General features: G+C 42.1%; 1 protein-coding gene across 5 annotated transcripts in view; it reads right to left on the reverse strand.

Annotated features, from left to right (window-relative positions):
* NCOA3 (nuclear receptor coactivator 3) overlaps window positions 1-17,699 on the reverse strand; it is a 137,806-nt gene extending 120,107 nt beyond the window's left edge. For all 5 annotated transcript variants that reach the window (XM_059132917.1, XM_059132918.1, XM_059132919.1 and 2 more), the window contains exon 1: window positions 17,542-17,699. The gene's annotated coding sequence lies outside the window, so the exon portion shown is untranslated. The remainder of the gene's footprint in view (window positions 1-17,541) is intronic.
* Window positions 17,700-27,383: the final 9,684 nt, after the last annotated feature.

The following is a 27,383-nucleotide window of genomic DNA, read 5'->3' on the forward strand; positions in this document are numbered from 1 at the left end:
CAAAGGGCCTAAAAGAGCCAAAACAAATAGGAGGGGGAAAAGACAAAGTTGGATGATTTACCCTATCTGACTTCAAGACTGGGGTTAAGACAGAACTGACCTACATATATTTGGCTGATTTTTTTTTTAAGATTTTATTTATTTATTTGACAGACAGAGATCACAAGTAGGCAGAGAGGCAGGCAGAGAGAGAGAGGGGTAGCAGGCTCCCTGATGAGCAGAGAGCCAGATGTGGAGCTCGATCCCAGGACCCTGAAATCATGACCTGAGCCACCCAGGCACCCCTATTTGACTGATTTTCAACATAGGTACCACATCAAAGAAATGGCAAATACATAATCTTTTCAACAAATAGTGGCAGAAAAATTCAACAGCCATATACCAGACTATGAACCTCAACTCTTATCTCACATATACAAAAATTAACTCGAATGATCATAGACTCAAATTTAATAGCTAACACTATAAAACTTCTAAAAGAAAACATAAGGGAAAATCTTAATAACCTTGGGTTGGGCTATGATTTCTTAAATACAAGAAAAAAGGCATGAACTATTAAAAAAATTAATAATTCCAGTAACATTAAAAACTTTTGCTCTTTTTTTTGTTTTAAAATTTTTTTTATTTTTTTATTTGACAGACAGAGATCACAAGTAGGCAGAGAGGCAGACAGAGAGAGAGGAGGAAGCAGGCTCCCGCCGAGCAAAGAGCCTGATTCGGGGCTCGATCCCCAGACCCTGAGATTGTGACCCGAGCCGAAAGCAGAGGCTTAACCCGCTGAGCCACCCAGGTGGCCCAAAAACTTTTGCTCTTCTAAAAAGTTATGAAAATGTGGGGCACCTGGGTGGCTCAGTGGGTTAAAGCCTCTGCCTTCAACTCAGGTCATGATCCCAGGGTCCTGGGATAGAGCCCCACATCGGGCTCTCTGCTCTACAGGGAGCCTGCTTCCTCCTCTCTCTCTCTCTGCCTGCCTCTCTGCCTACTTGTGATCTCTATCTGTCAAATAAATAAATAAAATCTTTAAAAAAAAAAAAACTTAAAAATAAATAAGTAAATAAAAAGTTATGAAAATGAAACAGCTGACCACAGTCGCAAAAAAAAAAATTTTTTTTTTAAAGGGAGAACAAGCGTGCATGCAGGGGAGAGGGGAGAGGAGCAAAGAAAGAGAATCTTTTTTTTTTTTTAAAGATTTTATTTATTTGACAGATCACAAGTAGGCAGAGACGCGGGAGGGGTTGGGGCAGCCCTCTGCCTGCCTCTCTGCCTACTTGTGATCTGTCAAATAAATAAATAAATATTTTAAAATAATAATAATAATAATAAAGCCACAATGAAATACCACAGAATAGCTAACACTGAAAAGACACCATACTGAGGTGCCTGGCTGGTTCAGTCAGTGGAGCCTAGACTCTTTTTTTTTTTTTTTTTAAATTTGACAGAGAGAGATCACAAGTAGGCAGAGAGAGAGAGAGAGAGACAGAGAGGAGGAAGCAGGCTCCCTGCTGAGCAGAGACTCAATCCCAGGACCCTGAGATCATGACCTGAGCCGAAGGCAGCGGCTTAACCCACTGAGCCACCCAGGCGCCCCGAGCCTAGACTCTTGATTTGGGGTTATGAGTCAGAGCCCCATGCTGGGTGTTACTCCAAAAAAAAAAAAATAAAACAACTTTAAAGAAATAAAAGACTGTCCAATGCCATGTATTGGTAAGCATGTGGAATAACCAAAACTATCATACACTCCTGGGAGGAATTTAAGATGGTAACACCACTTTGAGACACAGGTAGCAGTTTCTTTAAAAAATAAGAAGAAGAAGAAGAAGATTTTTATTTATTTTGGGCTGTGTAAAGAAAGAACTCAAGGGGCACCTGGATGGCTCAGTGGGTTAAACCTCTGCCTTCAACTCAGGCCATGATCTCAGGGTCCTGGGATCGAGCCCGGCATCGGGCTCTCTGCTCAGTAGGGAGCCTGCTTCCCCCTCTCCCCTCTCTCTGCCTGCCTCTCTGCCTACTTGTGATTTCTCTCTCTGTGTCAAATAAATAAAATCTTTAAAAAAAAAAAAAAAGGAAAGAAAGAACTCAAATGTGGGGTGGGGGGGAGCCAGAGGGAGTGGGAGAAAAAGTGTCAAGCAGACTCTGCACTGAGCACAGAGCCCAACTTGGGGCTTGATCTCAGAACCCTGAGGTCACCAACCTGAGCTGAAACCAACAGCCAGATGCTTAACCGACTATGCTACCCAGGTATCCTAGTTTCTTAAAATTTTTAAGTGTTGAGCATACACTTACCGTATAACCCAGACGTTCCATTATTCAACAGAAATAAAAGCATTATGTCCCCACAAATCCTTGTATATAAATGTAAAAGAAGTGGGGCACCTGGGTAGCTTAGTCCATGAAGCATCTGCCTTCAGCTCAGGTCATGATCTCAGGGTCCTGGGATTGAGCCCCACATGGGGCTCTCTGCTCAGCAGGGGGCCTGCTTCTCTCCCTCCCCCTCTGCCTGCCTCTCTGTCTACTTGCAATCTCTCTGTGTCAAATAAATTAAATAATTGAAAAAATAAAAATAAAACTACTGATATGCAGGACACCTGGCTGGCTCAGTTGGTAGAGTATACAACTCCTGATCTCAGGGTTGTTAAGTTTGAGCCTTTAAGAGATTACTTAAAAGTAAAATATTTTTTTAAAAATCTACTGACATATGCAAGAACATGGATGAGATGAATCCCAAAATGACTATACAGTAAGTAAAAGAAAGCAGCTCCCCTCAAATAAAGTACATAGTACTTTTGGTTTTCAGCTTAGAGGAAGCAAAGGTGCAACTGTCTTCAGTCATCTCAAATCCAGGTTCATCCAACACCAGATGCCACCACCATGCTGCCTGCCTAAGTTCAAACCCAACCAGATCAAAATCATATACCTGAAGTGCACCAGTGGGGAAGTCAGTGCCATTTCTGAGCTGGCCCCCAAGATTAGCCCCCTAGATCTGTCACCAAAATAAGCTGGTGATGACATCATCAAGGCAACTGGTGATTGGAAGGTTAGAGGATTACAGTGAAACTGACCACTCAGAACAGAAAGGCCCAGATTGAAATGGTACCTCCTGCCTCTGCCCTGATTATCAAAACCCTCAAGGAACCTCCAAGAGAGAAAAAGCTGCAGAAAAACAGTGAGTGATGATTTCTTGGTTAAGCACAGTGGTAATACTACTTTTGATGAGATGGTCAACAATGCCCTACAGATGAGGCACAGATCTTTACCCAGAGAACTCTGTAGAACCATTAAAGAGATCCTGGGGACTGCCCAGTCTTTGGGCTGCAATGCTGATGGCCGCCACACTCATGACATCATAGATAAATCAACAGTGGTTCAGATGAATGCCCAGCTAGTTAAGAACTACAAAGGAAAATATTTCAATAAAGGATCATTTATTTGACAGCCAATTGGGGGTAAGGGAGTACATAGCAAACAATTCCATCTACATAAAATGCTCAAAAAATTCAACTAATCTTCAGTGACATAAGGCATATCAGTAATTATGGAAGACAGGGGAGGAATAGGTTATAAAGAGCTAGGAGGGTGCTTGGGTGGCTCAAGTGGGTTAAGCCTCTGACTTTGGTTCAGGTCATGGTCTCAGGGTCTGGAAATTGAGCCCCACATCCGGCTCTCTGCTCAGCAGGGAGCCTGTGTCTCCTCCTCTCTCTCTGCCTGCCTCTCTGCCTACTTATGTTCTCTCTGTCAAATAAATAATAAAATCTTTTAAATAAATGAATAAATAAACAAAGAGTTACGAGAATGCTTCTATTAGAGTTAATAGCTATTTCCATTATTGTAATCGTGGTGACAGATCCACAGGTAGAACTCAATGTCAAAACTCAAATTATACACTTTAAATATATGTAATTAACTGAACGTCAATTATACCTCAATAAAATTTTAAAAAAGAAAAAACCAAACTATAGTGACAGAAAATAACATTACAAATACCGCAAAACCCAGAAGAGGACTGAATACAAATGGGCAACACTGAACTTTCTGGGTGATGTAAATGTTCTGTATCTTGATTGTGGCAGTAGTAATACAACAGTTTACATTTGTCAAAATATATGGCACACTCAAAATGGTTCAATTTTAGGATAAGTATACCTCAAAAAAGCAGATTTCCACATATTTAAAAAAAGCCACATCCAAATGTTATATAGGTACATTTTAAATACCTTTAAACACATTAAACAGAATATATATAATCACAACATACTGTAGTTGACACTACATTAACCTATGCTACCAGTTTAACATAGTTTCTTTTTTTTTTAATATTTTATTTGTAAGTAATCTCTACACCCAACGTGGGGCTTGAACTCACAACCCCAAGATCAAGAGACATGCTCTTCCAACTGAGCCAGCCAGGCACTCCTCATTTGACATTTTTCAAAATTTTACAGTTGATTTTTTTGTGTGTTACAAAAGAAAAAGAAATCATAAAAGCACTAGAAGAAACACACTGCTGGTGGATTCATAAATTGATACAACCTCTATAAAGGGGAGCTAATTGCAATTTTCTATAAAACTTAAATTCATACTCTTTAAGACTCCAGCATTTTACTTCCAGAAATTTTTATATATTTAACAAATGGGAACAAAGAAATATGTATGAGGATATTCACTAACAGCTTTGTAGTAATATTAAACTGGATATGTTATGATATATCCACAAAGTGGAATACTGTATAATTTATAATTATTAGAAAGAATTTAATAGTTATAAACATAGATATGAAGCCTTCCCCTACACAATCCAGAATAGGGCTCCTGAGTGCCAATTACATAAGTGAGTTTATTTGTTGAAAATGTATCTGCATACTCACGTATGCTACACTTTAATATAAAATTTACCCAAAAAGGGGTGCCTGGGTGACTCAGTGGGTTAAGCTGCTGCCTTTGGCTTAGGTCATGATTTCAGGGTCCTGGGATTGAGGCCCACATCAGGCTCTCTGCTCAGCAGGGAGCCTGCTACCCTTTCTCTCTGCCTGCCTCTCTGCCTACTTGTGATCTCTGTCAAATAAATAGATGAAATCTTTAAAAAAAAAAAAAATTACCCAAAAATGTAGGAGAAAGTCACAAAACTTGAAACCTTTTAAGCATGTGCATTTATACGTCTTGAGTTAACAACAATGACTCTATAGTTAATAATTCTGAGATGGGATAGGGAGGTGGCCAGGAGACAGCTGAGGAAGGACCCTTTGCTTTCCAGTGTATTCTCATGGTACCACTGTACTCATGGTACCTTGAATTTGTCCCATGTGCTACTGTTATATATATCAAAAAATATTTTTAAATTCAGACCATTTGCAACCATAACTCTGTATGGGTTGGGATTTTCATAATACAGAAATAAACTAGAAGCAGAGATGGATTTAGATCCATAACAGTTCTTCATAACCCAATTTCAAATTTTTATATTCATCAGAGCAATCTCATTTTCACTGCCTTTATAACCAGCAAACAGTTTAAATTTCAACTCAGAATATAAATTTTAATAAAATCACATTTTCTATTTTGAATAGAAGACTTCATTTGAAGAAAAAAAAAAAAGGGCTCTACAATACAAGAGTGTTAAATGAGATGATATACATTAAATACCAAACACTGTCCAAGCATATAGGCTTGGATAAATGGTAGCTTTTATCTTTTATATCTAAGAATATAAATCAGAACACAGCAAAGAGAATTTTACTAGGCGAAGAGCACGGAAGACAGAACAAGGAAAACTTAACAGCAACTAGAGTATAAAATACATAGAATTAAGGAGATAATGCTGGAAATGTAGATTAGAGTCAGATTATTAAAGGCTCTGGGAACTCCAGGGGAAGTTTAATTTCATATTCTTAGACAATGAACAATAGATTTTATGCCTTCAAGCAGTCAAGTAAGAGGAAGGGATAAGTTTTTAAAAGATAAAAAGGAGGAGAGCCTGGCTGGCTCAGTTGGTAAAGCATGAGACTCTTGATCTTGGGAGTCATGAGTTCGAGTCCCACACTTGGAACAGAGACTACTTAAAAAAAAAAAAGAAAGAAAGAAAAAAGTAACAAAGGAGAAATGAGACTCTCTCATAAACAACAGATGAAAGCCAGTTTAGGGGCACCTGGGTGGCTCAGTCGTTCAGCTCAGGTCACAATACCAGGGTCCTGGGATGGAGACCCACATTGGGCTCTCTGCTCAGCAGGAGGCCTGCGGCTCCCTCATCCTCTCCCTCACCCTCTCCCCTTGCTTGTGTTCTCTCTCTGTGTCAAATATATACATAAAATCTTAAAAAAAAAAAAAAAAAAAAAAGCCAAAGTCTATACAACCTCTTTGGAAGAAATTAGGAAAGAACCATTTAAAGTTTTAAAGGCTTCCTTTGATTCAGAAATTTCATGTCCAAGATGTCTATACTGAGATATACTCAAGCCTACCCACAGATCTACATATAGTTCACTGCAGTATCAATCAAAATAGTAAAAGATTGGAAATAGCAAGCAAAACTGGTTAAAGTTAGCTTTACAAAATCCATTTGGACAATGAAATTATTATACAGCCTTTTAAAACTGTGAAATATATAAGGCTCTCCAAATTCTTTTGTTAAATGAAGGTAGTGGCAACCTCATTTTAATTAGAAATAAAGAAGGGGGGAAAAAACAAAAAGAGGGAAAGATTAAGAAAAAAACATACTGAAAAATACTGAAGAGAGAGACATCCACAACTACATGTACAGAATATCCTCTAACTTCAGTTGCCTTTGGGAAGGGGGTAGCTATAAAGACCAAAATCCTTACTTTAAAATCCTTACTTTCTCAAGGGATACTTTTTTGTACTGCTTCAACTCTACCATGTTTATGCATCCTTTTCAATTTAAAAAAAAAAAAAAAACATTTTTTCTTTTACTGTAACAGCACTACAGAATAAAAGATGTGGGAAAGAGAGATCAGAAGCAGCAATTAATTCCCTTTAGATCTAACCCATCTCCTCCATGAAGTTTTCCCTAACAATTTCAGTTGAAAATGACCTTTTCCTCCTCTGAACTTCTGAACCACTTACTTATGTTGCTGCAACTATATATTTTTTTCATTTATATTTATTTCTCAACTAGATTATAAGCTCCTAGATCACAAAGGGATTTTAGTATATGTGCTGCCGAAGCGAGCACGATCACAAAGGGATTTTAATGCCTACAGTGCTTAGCACAGTTCTTTGGAGACAGTGGTACTGAATAAAAACATTTGGACAACTTACAGAAGGACTATCCAGTCCTAGGCCATTTGGGAAATATGAATGTATTCTGAGATCCAGGGATGATTTAATCTGGGACAACTCTATGTGGGAGACATAGGTCCCAAGCAAATCCTTAGCACTCTAATTTTATCTCACTATCTAGATAGAAGTGGACTTGAGAGTTACCACTCTAGAAACTTTCATATCCAACCACTTGGGGGGGGGGGGTACTTAAAATGATATGATTGAAAAAAACAGAGGATTTCAAAAGCTTAATAAAAGAAATAATCCCCACCTCAAAAAAAAAAAATAGACAACTGGACTGAATCTGTCCTACCAATCAATAAATACTGACTCCTATGCATGTGAGGAGACAATAAAGATTCATATCAGAAATTAAGAACTGTATTTTCAGGGCGCCTGGGTGGCTCAGTTGGTTGGACGACTGCTTTCGGCTCAGGTCATGATCCTGGAGTCCCGGGATCGAGTCCCGCATCGGGCTCCCAGCTCCATGGGGAGTCTGCTTCTCCCTCTGACTTTCTCCTTGTTCATGCTCTCTCTCACTGTCTCTCTCTCTCAAATAAATAAATAAAATCTTTCAAAAAAAAAAAAAAAAAGAACTGTATTTTCAGCTGTGGTAGTCTGGAAAATTTACCTACCTGAGGTAGGATCTGAATTGGACCTTAAAGACTAGGCCTAGATAGCAAGGGAGAAGAACCAGAAAGAAGCGGTGTGACTGAAATAAGGGGCAAGAAAAATGGGAAAGATTGATTTCTTTTTTTTAAAGATTTTACTTATTTATTTGACAGAGGGAAAGAGATCACAAGTAGGCAGAGAGGCAGGCAGAGGGAGAAACAGGCTCTCTGCTGAGCAGAAAGCCCAATGTGGGGCTAGATCTCACCAGGACCCTGAGACCATGACCTGAGCCAAAGGTAGAGGCTTAACCCACTGAGCCACCCAGGTGGCCCAAAAGATTGATTTTAAAAAGACTATGATAAGAACTGAATATTAGGTTAAAGATTTGGGATTGTACTGTGCAGATTTTTAGGCAAAAACTCTAATCAAAATGCTGTTTAATAAGTAGAGAGGACTTAGGGAAAGAACAGAGACTACTTTGAAAGCTGATATATAATATAGAAATAAAAGGCCTGAATAACAGTTTTAGAAACTGCAATGAGGGGCGCCTGGGTGGTTCAGTTGGTTAAGCAACTGCCTTCAGCTTGGGTCATGATCCTGGAGTCCCAGGATAGGATCCCTAGGATCCAGCCCCACATCACACTCCCAGCTCAGCAGGGAGTCTGCTTCTCCCTCTGACCTCCCTCCTCTTGAGCTCTCTTTCAAGTAAATAAAATCTTCAAAAAAAAAAAAAAAAGAAGTTGTAATGAAAATATATTTAAGAGAGACGTATCAATAGGACTCTGCAAAAACAAAACTAGTTTATCCAAATCCACTTACTTAACATTTATTGAATATTTACACACCCAGTCTTAAAATACCTTACCTCGGAGCTCTTACCAATGATTTCTCACCAACAGAAACTGCTCTCTCCATATTAAAATCTTACTCATTCTTCAAACTGATCACCTGGTCAGTAGTAGTCCCCCCCTTCCTCTTCTAAACTACTCCTTGATCTTCATAAACCAAATAGATTGCCTTGTAGTGAAGTGATGAGTAACTGACTGTGTGCACTTGGAGGTCAAAACCTTTTTAACTTTCATAGTGCCTTAAACACTACAAACTTAACAAACACTGGGTAAGTATGTATGTGTACAGGGGAGTGGGCAACCACCAAACAGTAGCAAACTGAAGATTAAAGCTTAAGACTAGAAGAACAGAGGTAGGAAAAGTCAGGTTAAAAAGCAACACATGAGGGCGCCTGAGTGGCTCAGTTAGATAAGCGGCTGCCTTCGGCTGAGATCAGGATCCCAGGGTCCTGGGATCGAACCCCACATCAGGCTCCCTGCTCAGCAGGGACCTACTTCTCCCTCTCCCTCTGCCGGCGGCTCCACCTACTTGTGCCGAGCTCTCTCTCTTTCTCTCTGTCAAATAAATAAATAAAATCTTTAAAAATAAATAAATAAAAGCAACATGTGGGAGATATTTTTTACTTTGAGGAGAGAAAAACAAAACTGGAACTTTTTGGACTTCACAATTCCAGGTTCACCTAACTTGGGATCCAACCACCGACGGTTTCCACCATTCCAGATGTGGGTTGTGCACTTTGAAGTAGTTTCCTGAATTCATTTTACTGATTCCTGATGAAATTATTGTTAACATTTAACACAGTAATAGTTTTGTCTTATTACATGAAGGAGATACTACCGGCCCTCCAATGGATGTAACATGTGTATAGTTATTCTTTTCACTGGCAAAGTTAGATTTTCCTAGATGCAGCCAAATACTTACTCTGACTGCTATGGGGCCAAACATCGTGGCCAGGGTGAAAATCTTATAAAACACAACCACTGGGGCGCCTGGGTGGCTCAGTGGGTTAAAGCCTCTGCTTTCGGCTCAGGTCATGATCCCAGGGTCCTGGGATCGAGCCCCACATCGAGCTCTATGCTCAGCAGGGAGCCTGCTTCCTCCTCTCTCTCTGTCTGCCTCTCTGCCTACTTGTGATCTCGGTCTGTCAAATAAATAAATAAATCTTTAAAAAAAAAAAAAAAAAAGAAACAACCACTACCAGACAGGTAAAGAGGAAAGAGATGAATGTGGATGGAACAGAAGGTATTTAGACTAAAGACACAATTCGTTGAAGAGAATACTGGGTAATCCTTAAAACATTTTCAAATAAAGCTGCTAAATTTCAATCTGGAAACAAAATCAAGCTGATACAGCTACTCTACAGAGTGACTTAAATTCAATAATCCATTTCACTGATGACAGCTTTACTGAGAGTAAAGAAAAATATGACTTCATTTTCTTACAACAGAAGGAGGGAACGGAAAATTCTTCCCCCACCCCGCTTACACAGGCACATGTGTACAAGCACTCGCTTTGCAGCTAACAACATATACTAGGGTGAGGTCGGGAGCTCAAAGTCATTTTACTCCAAACTGATGAGTCAGCACTGAAAGGTTACTATTATCTGGTATATAAAGAGCTTAATCCGTTTAATGTTTTACCAACAAAATTTAAATATAAGGACATTCTACATATTTATACAGTACATTATTAATTTTATAAAAATTTTCCAATATAGGGGCGCCTGGGTGGCTCAGTGGGTTAAAGCCTCTGCCTTCAGCTCAGGAGCACCCCCCCACCCCCCCACCTCCCCCCCCCACCCCCCCACCCCCCCACCCCCCCACCCCCCCACCTCCCCCCCCCACCCCCCCACCCCCCCCACCCCCGGCTCTCTGCTCAGCGGGGAGCCTGCTTCCCTCCTGACTCTCTGCTTACCTCTGCCTACTTGTGCTCTCTGTCTGTTAAATAAATAAAATTTAAAAAAAAAAAATTTCCAATATAATGAACCTTGGAAAACCATACTCCATCCACTTTATTTTATAAATTTTAAGTAAGATCTAGAGACTGATTTGCAGGAAGCTTACAGTACTAGCTTAGAAATTATTCTCTTCACAGGTAAATATCATTTTTAAAGTAACAAGCTAACAAATGATACTGATTAGGTAACAAAGTGGGGAAATATTCAAAGGTAAATTTTTTTTTATATAAGTTTATTTTTAGTAATCTCTGCACCCAATATGGGGCACGAACTCATGGCCTACAGATCAAGAGACACATGCTGTTCCAAGTAAGCCAAGCAGGCCCCCGAATTTTTTTTTTTTTTAAAGGAGTTTTAAAACTGAGCGTATGATCATCAGTAACAATTAACTCTCATTTATAAAAATGTCAGTGTAGGACATTTAGATTATGATAAATAAATACTTCCTCTCAAAGTAAAAGTAATTTGGTTTTAGATTTCACTTAAATAGAACAGCAAAGAATATTTACTCTGAAAGTCTCCCCCCTCACTTTTTTTTTTTTGTTAAAACTCTTTCTTCCCCTCCCCACGCATTCTCCTCTTTTGTGCTCAAGTTCTCAAATGCATGAGATGGAGGAACAATACCACAATGCAACTGCAGGCTTCCTGCCTACTAGCCAGTCATTATTCTTAACTGGAGAACTTTCAAAACACTGCTTGGGCTGCTTTGAAATTCCCTCTTTCAGATTTGCCCTCCTTCATGGAACATCTATTTAAAAGAATGACTTCAAAAATGTCTTGCTACACCCAATCACAACTCTCTAAGCAAACTAAAAATGCTAGCTTTAGGTATGAAAGTGAGATGTAAATGCCTTAAATTCACTGAACATCAACGTGAAAGTACAGGACAGAAAAAAAAAGTGTATTTCCGACAAGCATAATAGTATTTTTCTCATACGTTTATTAATCCTGTTACTGAAAAATTCTGTATTTATGAATTTTTTCATCGCTTTCATCACTACCATCACTTTTTTTTTTTAACACCATATAGATCTCTGTCTTGAACTACAACTGGATCAATGGAAAAGGCCTACCTTAATTACTACTGACAAAGTAAAGTGCACACCAAAATGAAGTATATTCACTTATTTTTAAAAGTTACCAAGGGCAGAAAAACATTACCAGCAGCAGTCACCTGGAAACCTGGGGAATTTCCCACTTCCTATGACCACACTTTGATGGTGGCAGTAGTACTTATAAGTTTATTTAGTTGTTGAGATAAACCAATGGTGCTATTCTAGACCAAGATACAGGGTGTAGGGAGGGGGGATAAATTATATACCCAATTAAACATGGGTTTTTTCCTTTTTTAAAAGGCAAAAGCATTGAAAGTGAACATCAAACACATTGGTACATGAGTAACAGCTAGTCAAATTGTTACAGTAAATAAAAATTTTTCCAACACCTCTAACAAAAACAAAAAGACTAATCTATTTCAAACAATATTCAAAAAAGCTCAATCCCAGTACAACCAAATAATTTAGCTAGTCCCCTGGAGTTTGTTATAATGGGATTTAACCTGTACACTCAACATTCAATTAACCATGAGGCTTATCCTAATTGAGGATTATGCTGACTTCTGCAGTCTTTTCCCATCTATCCATCTACCACTCCTACTCAGCTGCCATAGCTACCAAAAGCAAAGCCCCAGGGAGCAGTAGATTATCCATTACTATGTGGTACCCATGCCAATATTCATTCCCTTTTCATCCTTACATGGATGATGAAGAATTAAATTTAGCAATCTAATCAGCCTAGTTTCCCAAAAGTGAAACTTCGGAACCCTCACTCATAACCTGTAACCAAACAAATTAAACATTTCAGAAGAATACCTTCGTAGGTGACCAAGAGACAAGGAAAGTTACACTCAAAAAAATTAAAAAATTTTTTTAAAAGTCACACACTTTCCTAGAATGTATCGATAAAAAAATTAATAAAAAAGAAAAAAACAAGACATTCAATGAAGACTAGGAAAAATGACTAACAGAAGAGACTAGTCCACTGAAAATATTCTTTGAAATGGGACAGATAGATCAGACATCTTTCCTTTGCCTCTAGGCCACAAAAAGGCCACAAAATTTACTACAGCTAAATAAACCTTTATTACTGCCCGCCTGTAAATTGACCTACGCCGGCAGAACCTACGGAACTGAGTTAATGCTGACAAAGTTGGGAACTGGCACTATGTAGTCTAAGATTATGCAGTTTATGGATAAATCAGCCTCCTAGACAAGCACAGGTCTTCCTCCTCAACTCCTGCTGTGTATCTTCTGGCCATTTTCCTGTTCATTTAACAACTCTCCACCAAAAGGGAAAGGCGATTAAATTCAAGTCAATTCCATCATTTGTTAGGAGCTGAAAATAAGGTTAGACTCTAGATAAACCGTACCCTTAATCCAAAACAATCTCCCAGAAACCCTATCGAAAAAGCAATGGGCTAAATGAATTTACCTAGCAAACACTAACAAAATGAAAGAGTAAGACTTATTACAATAGAGCCCCTCCTCCACCTTAACTGAGAAATGCTCATTTTGTAATTCCTTCCCCCACCCCCAAAAAGCACTCAATAAAATGGAAGAAAATGCCTACATTTTACTGCAGTACTCAATCTCAATGCTATCCCTGAGGATCTAAACTAACATACAATCACCTATTTCTTTAATCTATTTAACTATGAGAAAGAGAAAAGTTAACATACATTTCCAATATTAATATTCTCTCTCAGGGTTTTAACCACTCAATAATGCAAAGAAAGAAAGAGAAATTAACTCTATACTACAGAATATATAATAAGTTCAAACCAAACTGGGACAGGTCCTCTCTGGTTTAACCTATGAGAAACTACATGAGACACTCATCAACATGATCAACAACTCATTTTTCTAGTCTTAAGTAGCATTATAGTAACAACTGCATTGACTTGTGGTCACTTTCCAGTATAGACAGCCACTGGAGGCTATACTCGTTCTAAACTTGCAACAAATCAAGTTTTCAAAAGTAGTCTACATCCTTAGGCCAAGGCTTGAAATTATATAGTCTAAAAAAAATGCAAAAAGAAACCCTAAAGCCATTTATTTTAACACCAATTTGGCACAGGACAATAGTAGTTTGGTTTTTTATCGTACCCTACTGTCCAAACAAAAATATTTTTAAATTATTATTTTAAAAAATTTCTCAAAAACATCGTAGTCTTTAAAAGAAACTACTCTCTGGGCGCCTGGGTGGCTCAGTGGGTTAAGCCGCTGCCTTCGGCTCGGGTCATGATCTCAGGGTCCTGGGATCGAGTCCCGCATCGGGCTCTCTACTCGGCAGGGAGCCTGCTTCCTTCTCTCTCTCTCTGCCTGCCTCTCAGTGTACTTGTAATTTCTCTCTGTCAAATAAATAAATAAAATCTTTTAAAAAATAAAAATAAAAATAAAAGAAAAGAAACTACTCTAGAATCATATAGTTTTTAATACACAAAAGTGTAAATTAAAAAAAAAATAAAAACTTATCTTTAGTACGTCCCTGATATGGTAAGAAGTTTATTTCAAAAGACCAGTCAAGGCTTTAGGAAGTAACCACTTCGAAAACTACTTTTTAGGGACGCCTGGGTGGCTCAGTTGGTTAAGCAGCTGCCTTCGGCTCAGGTCATCCTGAGATGGAGTCCTGTGGGCTCCTTGCTCGGCAGGGAGCCTGCTTCTCCCTCTGCCTCTGCCTGCCATTCTGTCTGCCTGTGCTCGCTATCTCCCCCCCTCTCTCTCTGATAAATAAATAAAATCTTTAAAAAAAAAAAAGAAAAGAAAAAGAAAACTACTTTTTAGGGGAGCCTGGGTGGCTCAGTTGGTTAAGCAACTGCCTTCCACTCAGGTCATGATCCTGGAATCTGGGGATAGAGCCCTAAACATGCTCCTTGCTCAACAGGGAGTCTGCTTCTCCCTTTCCCTCTGCCTGCTGCTCTCCCTGCTTGCACTTTCTCTGTCAAATAAATGAAAATAAAATATTTTCCAAAAAAAATTTTTTTAACTATTTTTTTATTTCGCATCTCCTAGAAAAAGAATCCAGCGTCCAACGGTGCACTGACTCCCTGCTGAATGAATGCCAATTTATTTGGGTGGAGGGATTTATTGAAAATAACTACTCACACAGGGATAAGAATATATCCCTGATATAAGATATCTCTTAATTTTTTTAAAGATTTTATTTATTTATTCGACACAGAGGAAGAGAGAGCCCAAGCAAAGGTAGCAGCAGCCAGAGAGAGAGGGAGAAGCAGGCTTCCTGCACAGCAGAGGGCCTGATGTATGGCTGGATCCCAAGACCCTGGAATCATGACTGGAACCGCAGCCAAAGGCAGACGCTTAACCGACTGAGCCACCCAGGTACCCCAATAAGTAACTCTTATATGGGAGGGAGGGGAGGACACTATACTCAATTTCAAAATATAATGACTTTATTTAATACAATCCCTAACAGCCTAAATTCTAGTATCACTCAATTTTTTTAACAAATTGTTAGTGTTAGTAAATTCAAAACCACAATTCTAAAACTTACAGAAATAGAAATCCTGTTAATTATGCTATGGATGTTTTGCATTTCCAAAGCTTCTGTAGGTAAGGTATATTTTATGGTAAAAAATATTTCCTACAAACTGCTCTAGAAACATTACCGCTTCCCACTTAATCCACAATCCTCGTGTCCAAAACGTCGTTCTATATAGGCCAGAAGCTGACATACACCTTTTTTTTTTTTAATACTGATTGGACAATTAACTCACTTCTATCAATACATGAAATACCACTATAAATTTAGGATCACAGGCAACCTAGATTACTGCTCATTTAAATGCAGAACCTGAAGCAACCTCCAGTGACAGGAGCTATAGTGTTCAATATCATTTTACATGTTACAGAGGCTTCATCTTACATGCAAACAATGAACCCTGGCAGCCTCCTTCATCCTAAAGCCCCACAGATTGTTACTTCTTTAAGGGTGTTAGTACATAAGGCAACATAAGCACTTAAGTTCAGAAGCCTTTTCTTAAGAGCTATCAACATTTGTTCAAGACCGTGATAAGAAAATAATATTCCCACCACATTTTCCCTTTCTTCTGTCCATTGTACTTTCCTGTTTTTTGGTACCCAACAAGAGTATGTTTCAAATAAAAATCTTAAGATAATTATTCCGAAGACCAAAGATACTCTAGAAACCCAGTAACAGTCACTGCCTCCCAGGAACCCGAATTACCTGGATTGCAGGGTTTACAGGAGAGACTCATTTTTCAATGTTTGTGTACCTTTCCGGTTGGATGTTATATCTATTCTAAATAGAGCAATAATTTAAATTTTTTTCAAGAACAAACATTTCATGAACTTCCAGATTTCGGTTTAACAGTTTATGATGGGGCATTCACAAGACGTGTGTGTGTGTGTGTGTGTGTGTGTGTGTGATGGGGGTTTTTGCTGTTGTTTTCTTGGGGGGGGGGGCGGCTTTTTTGTGGTTGTTTTCCATCCTCCATACAACCTGCAGCAATACATACGGTAGCTGTCTTGCAGCCAGGGCTCAGTTAGGTGGATCGGAGGCCAGGCATTTAAATCAAGGAGATGCAGCAATCTCACTCAATACTACTACCACTCGCTCATCTCATTCAAATCCATTTAAACCCACTGCAGCAAGACAGCTGGTACTCGCCTTCCTCTTTCTTTACCGTACAGGCTTAATAACAAAAACAGGTTGGCTTTGAAGCGCTGCTCAAAAACTGCAAAAAAGGAAGTCTTCACATTCGGGAGGGGGGAAAAAAAAAAAAGTTTCGACTTCGGGAGAATTTCATACCTTTCGTGTCATTCCATTTTGGAATCCCGAACTCCTCCTGCTTAGTGAGATTCTGAAACGATGCTTTTTCTCCCTCTCATAAATGCTCTTTTGGTTTAACTTTTCCACCCTAAGTGCCCCCCAAAGTAGAAGCAACTAAGCTTTCCAACGGCTCGTGGCTTTTTGGTTTTGGGGTGTTTTTTTTGTGGGTTTTTTGTGTTTGTTTGTTTTAAAGCATGTGCAAGACAATTTAAACCCTTACAAACTGAATCAAGGTACCTAAGGTAAGATTAGAGATGCGGACGGGGGAAACAGTACTAAGAAAGACAGCCAAACCCCAAATGTGATCTACCAACTTCCCACTTGCCATTTCCCAACCTTCACACCAGAGGTAGCAAAATGCCTTTTCACTGAGAAAACTGCGGAGAACCTATCCGTGCCCAAAATAAAAATTCCGCAGATAATTCGAGTTAAAATACTAAAAATGCCCAAGTGAAGGGGGAAACACAGCAACAAAATGCAACCCGATTCTGAGCGGGATTTGGGAGGCTGGCGTGGGGGTCGGTGGGGTCCGTACGGCTTCCCCCGCCCCCTAATTCTTCAGAATAACTGCGAAGGAGCCGAGGCAGCGGCAGGAGGGGGACGCGGGAAGCGTTCTAAAGCAGCCCTAAGGGCTGGGAGAAGATAAAAACTTTAGGGACAGGAGGGGAAAAGCGGGCCCCCGCGGTCCCCCCCAAACTCGTCGGGGTGACCCCGCCGCGAGGAGACCCCCTTGCACCCCCAAGCCGGCTGCCGCCCCACCTCGATTCCCCTTCTTCCTGCCGCGGGCCGCCCCAGGCTGCGGAGAAGCAACGCGGCCCCGACACCCCGAAACTATCTCAGCGCGCCCCCCTCTCGGCGCGCCCCTCAGCGCCTCCGCGGAGGCGCAGCCGTCGGCTCGCGGCAGCCCAGGGACTCGCCCTCTTTTCCTCCGCCTCGCACTCCACCCCCTCGCCCGCCGCCGCTCCTCCTTTATCTCCACTCACCGCCCGCCGCCATTTTCCTCGCAGCTCAGCTTTAAATCGAAAACTCGCCGCTCAGCCCGCAGCCGCCGCCACTGCCGCCGCCACCGACTCAGCCGCCGCGGCCGCCGCCGTCTCTGTGGAGGGGCTGAGGCGGCAGCGGCTGGAGCCGCGGCGCGGGGGCCTCCGGGATATGTAGTCCCTAGGCCACGCCCAGCACTACCGGTCCCAGGGGGCCTTGCGCGGCCCGGGAGCTAGGTGCCCCCGCCCGGCCCAGCTCCCGCGGCTCCAGGGCGTGGCGGTGTGGATCCTTCCGTTGCTTTCGCTCGCTCACTGCGTGGGAGCTGCAGCGGGGTCCGGAGGACTAGAATGCAACCCTAGCCCTGCCCTTAATCTGCCTTCGTCCAGTAATATCTAACATTTACTGAGCGTTTATTGTGTGCCAAGTACTGGTCCTCAAAACAAGCATCCCTTTGGGACCACTGTCATCCTCATTGTTCGGAGGAGCAAACTGAGGCACAAGGTCATAAGCCACCGGGTTGTTCATTAGATGCTAAAGCCACTTGTCGAAAGGTTGTTTGACAATAGTATATTCAGTATATATCATTCAACTATGTACCATTCCGCGGAGTAGCTTGCTTTGCAGTGGACAGAGCTGGCAGACACCTTAACCAGATGTCATCACCAGCACTACCACTTAGCGTCACCAGGAATGGATCAAACTGATACTATGTGTCTCCTGATACGATGCAATGAGGATGGCATTATGCCTCCTCTGTAGTATCCCTGCCCAAATAATAGCTAACCTGAACCTAACTATGGAGAAACAATCGGGCAAACTCAGAATGTGGGATATATGCTACAAAACATCTTTCCTGAGCTCTTAAAAATACCAAAGCGGGAAAGAGGTGAGAACCAAATGCATTAGATGAGCCTCGACTGGATCGAGGTCTTTTTTTTTTTTTTTTTTCCTTAATGTAAAAAGGATTTAGGAGGGAAATTTTAGTACGGACTATTTATTAGATAATACTACTGAATCAGTATTAAGTGTGTTGAGCGCCAATAGAACAAAATAACCAAATAACTGCTTTATGCTCTACTATTACCATTTCCCACCCAGGCTGTGGCAGTAGCTTCCTCACTGGTCTCCCTACTTCCTTAACATAGCAGTAGGAGAAGTCCTGGTAGGAACCAAGTCACTGTATGTCTGTCCTCCAAATTCTTTGCAGTAACCTGCAAAGCCCCACACAACCTGTGTTTCCCATCTCAGTCATTTCTCAGTTCTTGTCCAACTCACTACTGTCCTCCAGGTCTACTGGACTCCTTGGGGCCCCTCCAACATGCTTAGCACGCACTGGCCACAGAGACCTTGCATTTGCTACTTCTACATACTTCACTGTTTCCCCTGGAAAGTTGTTTTTTTGTTTTTGGTGTTTTGTTTTGTTTTGTTTTTTAACTTACCTCCCTATTCACAACCTGAGCTGATCAGGAGTCAGAAGCTTAACCTTGATTGACTGAGCCACCCAGGTGCCCCCTCCCCCCACCCAGGTGCGCCTCCCCTGAAAAGTTTAAATCACTCCCTCCCTCACCTCCCCCATGGTCATTGTCCAAATGTCACTTCTTCAGTGAGACCTTCCCTGATTTCTCTATTTTATAAAGATTGATTGATTGATTGATTGATTTGAGAGAGACAAAGAGCACACGTACACACTAGCTGCACAGGCGAAGTGGCAGGAGAGACTCTTTGAACCAACTCCCCACCAAGCTTTGAGCCCCACACATGGTTCAATCCCACGACCCATGAGATCATGACCTGAGCCAAGAGTTAAATGCCCAACCGACTGAGACAACTGGGTGCCCTGATTTCTCTTTTAAATGCCTGACCACTGCAGTCTCAACTTTGTCTATCCCTCTTCCCTGCTTCCTCTCTCTTCACAGCACTTTTTTTAAGACTGACTTTTTTTTTTTTAAGATTTTATTTATTTGACAGAGAGAGATCACAAGTAGGCAGAGAGGCAGACAGAGAGAGAGGAAGGGAAGCAGGCTCCCCGCCGAGCAGAAAGCCCAATGCGTGGCTCCATCCCAGGACCCTGGGATCATGACCTGAGCCAAAAGCAGAGGCTTCAACCCACTGAGCCGCCCAGGCACCCCTCTTCATAGCACTTTTTATCATTGGAAATACCATATATTTTTGTTTACTTATGGCATTTAACATATCTTTTCCTCACTAGATTGAAAATTCCGTGAAGCTAGGACTTCTATCTCTTTCATTTTCTGATGTATTCTCAGTACCATCTACGTCGTTTAGCAATAGTACTCGCTCAGACTGTATATGTTACTTGGGTTTCACTCCCTCATCAGACGACAGGTAATAAATACTATGTTAGATGTGGAGAACCCAGAGATGAACGCTAAGACCCCACATGAACTTTCCCTTGAACAACTGCAGCTGTCCTGCCACTCTCCTTTCTTCCCCCTTTAGTAATCCCATAAAGCACTCCCTGCACAGTAGCCAGGGGGATCTTTGAAAAAATCATATACTAAATTATGTCACTTGCAACCTGAACATGTTCCAGTGACATCCTATTGCATTTGGGATAAAACCCAGACCCTAATTGACTTGGTCTCTGCTTCCCTTTCTGATCTCAGGTAATATATCTTTTCTCATTTCCTACCCCATGCCAGACACCAACATTCCTGGTGTTTCCTGAACTTTCCAAGCATGGGCCTTTCACTTGCTGTTCCTGTTGTGGTCTGGAATTTTCATTCCTCCTGGCTTGCTCCCTATTGTCATTCAGATCTCTGCTTGCTATTGTCCTTGGGATGGGTCTTCCAAACCCTACTGTTCCAAGAGGGCATGAAATTTGTTCAGTTTACTGCAGTGTCTCGAGCACCTAGATTAGTGTCTGGCATATCTTAGGAATTTAAAGATTTGTGAAAGAAGGCATCTGGGAGCCTCACTCGTTAAACCTCTGACCCTTGGTCATGACCTCAGGGTCCTGGGATCCAGACCTGAGCTGGCTCCACGCTCAGCGGAGAACCTGCTGGAGATTATCTCTCTCCCTCTCCGTCTGGCCCTCCCCCAACTGATATGGGGTGCTCTCTCTCTATTTCTCTCTCTCCCAAATAAATAAATCTAGGGGCACCTCGGTGGCTCAGTGGGTTAAGCCGCTGTCTTCGGCTCAGGTCATGATCTCAGAGTCATGGGATCGAGTCCCATATCTGGCTCTCTACTCAGCAGGGAGCCTGTTTCCCTCTCTGTCTCTCTGCCTGCCTCTCTACCTACTTGTGATCTCTCTCTGTCAAATAAATAAATAAAATCTTTAAAATAAATAAATCTAAAAAAATAAAGATTAAAAAATAAATATTTGTGAGAGAAAGGGAGAGAATAAGAAAGGAAAGAAGGTGAAAAGGAAATCAATCTGTCATACATATGTTCAGCTCTCTGGTCTCAGACTTAGTGTGGGGTGACAGGACGAAACACCCCAACAAGGTCAGAATTGAGGGTAAATACGGGATCATTATGGTGCCTCCCACAGGAAAATGGTGAAGATTGACATGAACCAGCACGCCAAGCACACTGGCTCCCTCTGTGGCAAAACCTAAGATGAAAAGAGAAGCTGTGGGGCTCTGGCGTTGTGGTTCCTGCCTGAAAATGGTCGCTGGTTCTCTCCCTGGACCTCCAGCTCCGCTTCTGCCATCCTGGTAAAGGTGGCCATGGACGCCTGAAGGACTCAGGAGACCAGTAGAAGCTCCATCACTTGAGACACTGCTAACCTATAATAAATGGGTTAATTTATGTAACCAAAAGATATACATATGTAAAAATATGTATGTTCACAGAACATGGAGCTGATATGAACAATTAAAAAAAACATGTTCAGGGGGACGCCTGGGTGGCTCAGTTGGTTAAGCAGCTGCCTTCGGCTCAGGTCATGATCCCAGCGTCCTGGGATCGAGTCCCATATCGGGCTCCTTGCTCCGCAGGGAGCCTGCTTCTCCGTCTAACTCTGCCTTCCACTCTGTCTGCCTGTGCTCGCTCTCGCTCGCTCTCTCTGACAAATAAATAAAAAAATCTTTAAAAAAAAAAAAAAAATTTTTAAAACATGTTCAGGGACGCCTGGGTGGCTCAGTGGGTTAAAGCCTCTGCCTTCGGCTCAGGTCATGATCCCAGGGTCCTGGGATCGAGTCCCGCATCGGGCTCTCTGCTTGGTGGGGAGCCTGCTTTCTCCTCTCTCTGTCTGCCTCTCTGCCTCCTTGTGATTTCTGTCTGTCAAATAAATAAATAAATCTTAAAAAAAAAAAAAACAAACCACGTTCAGAAATAGAGAGGGACGCAAACCATAAGAGACGCTAAACTCTGGGAAACAAACTAAGGGTTGCTGGAGGGGAGTGGAAGGGGTAACTGAGTGATGGGCATTAAGGAGGGCACTTCACAGAATGAGCACTGGCTGTTACCACTGAAACTAATCACACAGAATATGTTAACTGCATTGAATTTTGATAAAGCATTTTTAAAACTGAAAAACAAACCAAAAAAATGCTTTAAAAATACGTACAAGTTGTTTGAGAACCCAAGAATAGATAGAGCTTTTAACTCAATGGGTATCAGGAAAGGCTTCCAGGAGGAAGCAACTTTTGCGCTGACTTTGGCAGGGTGTTCATGGAACCGGTACATCATCCCGTACTGAGCGACATCTGGGAAACACTATCCTAGACTTAAATTCTAAGCCACATGAGTGACATGCTCTAGTCAGGCATCTGGGAAGATGCCTCCTATCGTTCCTTCCTGTTTGCACAAGCTACTTCTCCATCCGGAGGTAGACTTTATCTCCTCCTCTTTGAATTGGGGTTGCTCTAGAACTGTCTGATGAATGGAAACGGTGGAAATTATATGGTAGGACTTTCGGCTCATGCCTTATGATGATTGGCAACTTCCACCTTCTTCCTGCTGGAACCCAGCCACCATGTTATGGGAACCCCAAGCCACATGGAGAGGCCACATGAAAAAAAAAAGTGAGGCACTCCAATCGACAGCCCCAGCTAAGATCCCAGCTAAGTCGTAACTGCCAGCCCTATGAGTCAGCCTTTTTGCACATTCCAGTCCCTGGGGGCTCAGGGAGCTAGAGCTCCCAACAACAGAAGAACCACCCACTGAGCCAAATCAACCTATGGCATCATGAGAGATAACAAAATGGTTATGCTTTAAACCACTGCATTTTGCAGTGGTTTGTTACACAGCATTTGATAATCCAAACACTCTGCATGTGTGGGCTTTTGCTGACCTGGGGCTGAGAACCTTCAGTAGGCATGAAGAGTAGCCTCACATCCAGAAACTACCCCCAATAAAATTGGCTTGGCCTACAGGGACATAGGATGAGGATGAGATTAGAGGGTCACCTAGCTAAAGCCCTCCCAAAACGAAGAATTCTGCCCATGGCCTTTCTGATTTCACAGAGCTTCTGCCTGCATGCTCCCAGGATGTATGCTCCTTTCCTCATGGGTGGCCGTGCCGGTTAGGGCTCTCGGGTTGCCAGCCAGAATGATAGACTCTGGGAAGAAGTGAAATGATAGGGAGAAACTCACAGAATCAATGGGAAGACTAGAGGATCAGACCAGAAATATCAGAAACCAGGGGAAAAGAAGATGCCGAATATCTTTTCTTGCACCAGCAGTAAATCTAGAGATGAATCTTCTCTCCCCCCCCAACCCCTGTAGTCTCATCACCCTATTCCAAGATTCAAATTCAAAAGAGGGGTTCGTACAGGATTGCCTGGCTGGCTCAGTTGGTAGAGCAAAGCAACTCGAGTACTCAGGGTTGTGAGTTTGAGCCCCACTTTGGGTGTAGAGATTATTTAAAAATCTTAAAAAAAAAAAAAAAAAAGGAATTTGTTCAATTGGTCTAGCTTGGGTCATATGTTATATAGTCAAATAACAGCCCACCAGACCTGTAGTCCTATCAACTAGCCTACCGACGGCTTACCCTCAAATAATTCAAATGGGGAAAAATACACACACACACACACACACACACACACACACGCAGAGAGAGAAAGTACATGTGAGCAAGTGTGGCATAATTTAACCAATTAGTAAATCTAGGGGCACTACCTGGGTGGCTCAATCAGTTAAGCGTCTGCCTTCCGCCCAGGTCATGATCCCAGGGTTCTGGAATCCAGTCCTGCATCCCTGTGGAGTCACTTGTGGAGGCCCACATCAGGCTCCCTGCTCAGCGGGGAATCTGTGTCTCCCTCTCTCTCTGCGTCTCCCCCTGACACTTGTGCTCTCTCACATACTCTCTGTCTCAGATAAATAAATTAAATCTTTAAAAATATACTTAAAAAGAATTAGTAAATCTACATTCAGGGAATGCTGGTGTTTATTGCATTATTGAAAATTTTCTGTAGACTTGAAATTTCCCAAACTGAAAAAGTTTGGGGGGAAAAAACTTCTGGCAGAAAAAAAGCTAATCCTAGCCAGCACTCAAAGAAACCTTGGATTTACCAGACACAAGTCTGGTATATATATATATATATATATATATATATATATATATATATAATATATATATTTATTTATTTATTTGACAGACAGAGATCACAAGTAGGCAGAGAGGCAGGCAGAGAAAGAGGAAGGGAAGCGGACTCCCTCCCGAGCAGGGAGAGAGCCTGATGTGGGGCTCGATCCCAGGACCCTGGGATCATGACCTGAGCTGAAGGCAGAGGCTTTACCACTTAGCCACCCAGGTGCCCCGTCCGTTGCATATATTAATTCATTTAATCCTTGTGCTAACTCGAAGCAGTGGGTCTTTTTGTTTCTCCATTTCACACATGAGTAAATGGAGGCATTGAACAAATTAGTAACTTGCCCAAGGGTATAAGCTACTAAGTGCTGGAGTGGAGAGGCTATAAACCCAGGCTCACAAGCTCAAGATCTTAACGATTATGCTTTACTGCCTCTCCATAGATGCATAAACAATAAAAACATTTAATTGTCCCATATAATGTGTCTAGAAGTAGACAGATCCAGAGCGCGTTCATCAAGAACCAGGGTGAGAGGGCGCCTGGGTGGCTCAGTCTGTTGAGTGTCTGCCTTTAGCTCAGGTCATGATCTCAGAGTCTTGGGATCAGCCCACACGGGGCTCCCTGTTCTGTAGGGAGTCTGCTTCCTTCTCTCCTTCTGTCCTTCCACGCACTCATGTTCTCGTGCACACACAAGAGACTTACTCTCTCTTTCTCTCTCAAATAAATGAATAAAATCCTTTCAAAAACACACACACACAAAGGAAAGAAACAGGAAGTTACGATCCTTCCATTCCACCATCTTCAGAATATTAGCCTTCTGTCTTTATCGCCTCATGGACACAAAATGGCTGCCACAGCCGGGGAATCACAACAATTCACATTCCAGTTCAAATGCAGGAAGCAGAAAAGTGATTAGTTGTCCAGAGAGATGCTATATATCTCTCCACTTTTCTTTCAGATAGAAAACTCTTTCCCGAAATTTTCCATCTCCCCCTCACTGCCCCCTGCTGCCACAGCAAATGTCCCCTTACATCTCATTATAGTGGTGATATGGACCCTATCGGGACCCCTGGCTGCAGGGGGATCTGGGAATCCAAGCATTTACTATTTGAACTACACACTTTGAGGAGATGAATGAATGTTTCTCAGTTGTTTGGTGTGGCCCAGAGCTTCTGCTTTTGTCCCTGCCCCCCTCACGGTCCCCTGCATTCTTCCTTCTTTCATTGTGGGACAATATAGCCTGGTGGTTAAGAGTGTGGGCTTTGGCACCTACTGCCTGACTTGCTCAGCTGGTTCTGCTACTTACAAACCTGTGTGATAATGACTGGTTGCTTGAACTTTCTGTGCCTCCATTTCCTACAATGAGAACCAAAATAATGCTTATTTCATGTAAGGATCAACTGTTTTAGGCATAAACAGCATCAAGCACAAAGTTCACCTTCAATACATGTTAATAATGACAGCGTATGGCAGTTCCAAACTTGGGGTTTGCAGGATGAATACCCAAAGGTTAGTAGCAATGTCCTCCCTTTCCCCGCCCCCCCATTTTGCCTCCTCATATTTATTACAGTCTGAAATTGCCCTGCAAGTGAAAATAGACGGCTGGGCTGGATACCTACGCCCTGCATCTGCCTAAAACTGTTTTGAAATATGCAATCTGAAAATGAGCTGGCCTGGGGCCAGGCGCCATCCTGAGGCTATGTGTACTCTGAACCTCTCTCCACTCCTGGCCAGGACACACAGCTGAGGGGGAGTCAGACAGACAGGCAGAAGAGACTGTGATCCAATGAATGCTTTATGTGTTGTTTTGCTTAAAAGGGGAAAACACCTCGGTGAAAAATCACATCGAAAGCAACTTTTTGGTGCGTAAAGAGCCAACCGAGCCTTCTGACCTGGAGTAAACCTGTTCACACCTCTTGCTTTAAACCTGGATTAGGGGTCAGTGACCTGTGATTTTTTTTGTTCCAAAGGTGTCACATGAATCAGTTGAAATTGGCAGCTGGACTGGCTGCAGTAGGTTTGCCCCTCCCCCCACCTGCAAAGGACTCCCCCCACACCCCTCCCTCCCCCCTCCCCTCCACCCCCGGAAGAATCTGAAGCCCAGCTCTCTTTTTGCTTCTCCCCCCTCCCTTTCTGAGACTTACTAAATGTGTTGGCTTCGGGAAAAATTAGTTTGCGACCAAATGCTTAAAAAGTACTCATTGTGGGAGCGCTAAAATTAAAAAAAAAAAAAAAAAAAAAAGGCATCAAGGAGTGTGAGGTGAAATTGGAACTTTCATACACTGCTGGTAGGACTGTAAAATGGTGCAGCCACGTTGGGTAACAGTTTGGCAGTTCAAATTTGTGGCGATTTCAGATTGTGAAACACAGAGTTGCCCTAACGATCCAGCCATTCCACTCCTGGGTATATTCCCAAGAGAATTTAATACGCACATCCCCGGATGGCTCAGTCGGTTAAGCACTGCTCAGGTCCTGATCTCAGAGTCCTGGGATCAAGCCCGCATCTGGCTCCCGGCTCAGCGGCATAGTTTGCTTGACATTCCCTCTCCCCCTCCCTCAGCCCCTCCTGCTTGTGCTCTCACCCTCTCTTCTTTATCTCTCTCTAAAATAAATGTTTTTTAAAATAATAATAAGGGCGGGGCACCTGGGTGGCTCAGTGGGTTAAGCCTCTGCCTTCGGCTCAGGTCATGGTCCCAGGGGCCTGGGATCGAGTCCCACATGGGGCTCTCTGCTCAGCAGGGAGCCTGCTTCTCCTCATCTCTCTCTCTGTCTGTCTCTCTGCCTATTTGTGATCTCTCTCTCTGTCAAATAAATAAAATCTTTAAAAAAAAAAAAAATAATAATAATAATAATAAGGGCGCCTGGGTGGCTCAGTGGGTTAAAGCCTGCCTTCAGCTCAGGTCATGATCCCAGGGTCCTGGGATTGAGCCCCACATCGGGCTCCCTGCTCAGCGGGGAGCCTGCTTCTCCTCTTCTCTCTCTGCCTGCTTCTCTGCCTACTTGTGATCTCTGTCTGTCAAATAAATAAATAAAGCCTTTAAAAAAATAATAATAAATAAATAAAAATAAAACATAAGTCCTCTCAAAAACCTGTACAGAAATATTCATAGCATTTATTCCTAATAGGCAAAAATGGAAACAACCCCAGTGACCTTCAGCTGATGAATGGTTCAACAAAAGTAGTTCAACAAAAATATCCACTCAATGGAACATTTTCAGGCAATTAAAAGGAGTGAAGTGCTAATTCATCCTATAACATGTGTGAACCTTGAAAACATCATGCTAAGTGGAAAAAGCCAGACATATAGTACATGATTCCATTTATATGAAATGTACAGAATT

Source organism: Mustela lutreola, chromosome 9 (genome assembly GCF_030435805.1).
Source record: "Mustela lutreola isolate mMusLut2 chromosome 9, mMusLut2.pri, whole genome shotgun sequence".
In the NCBI taxonomy this organism is placed as follows: domain Eukaryota; kingdom Metazoa; phylum Chordata; class Mammalia; order Carnivora; family Mustelidae; genus Mustela; species Mustela lutreola.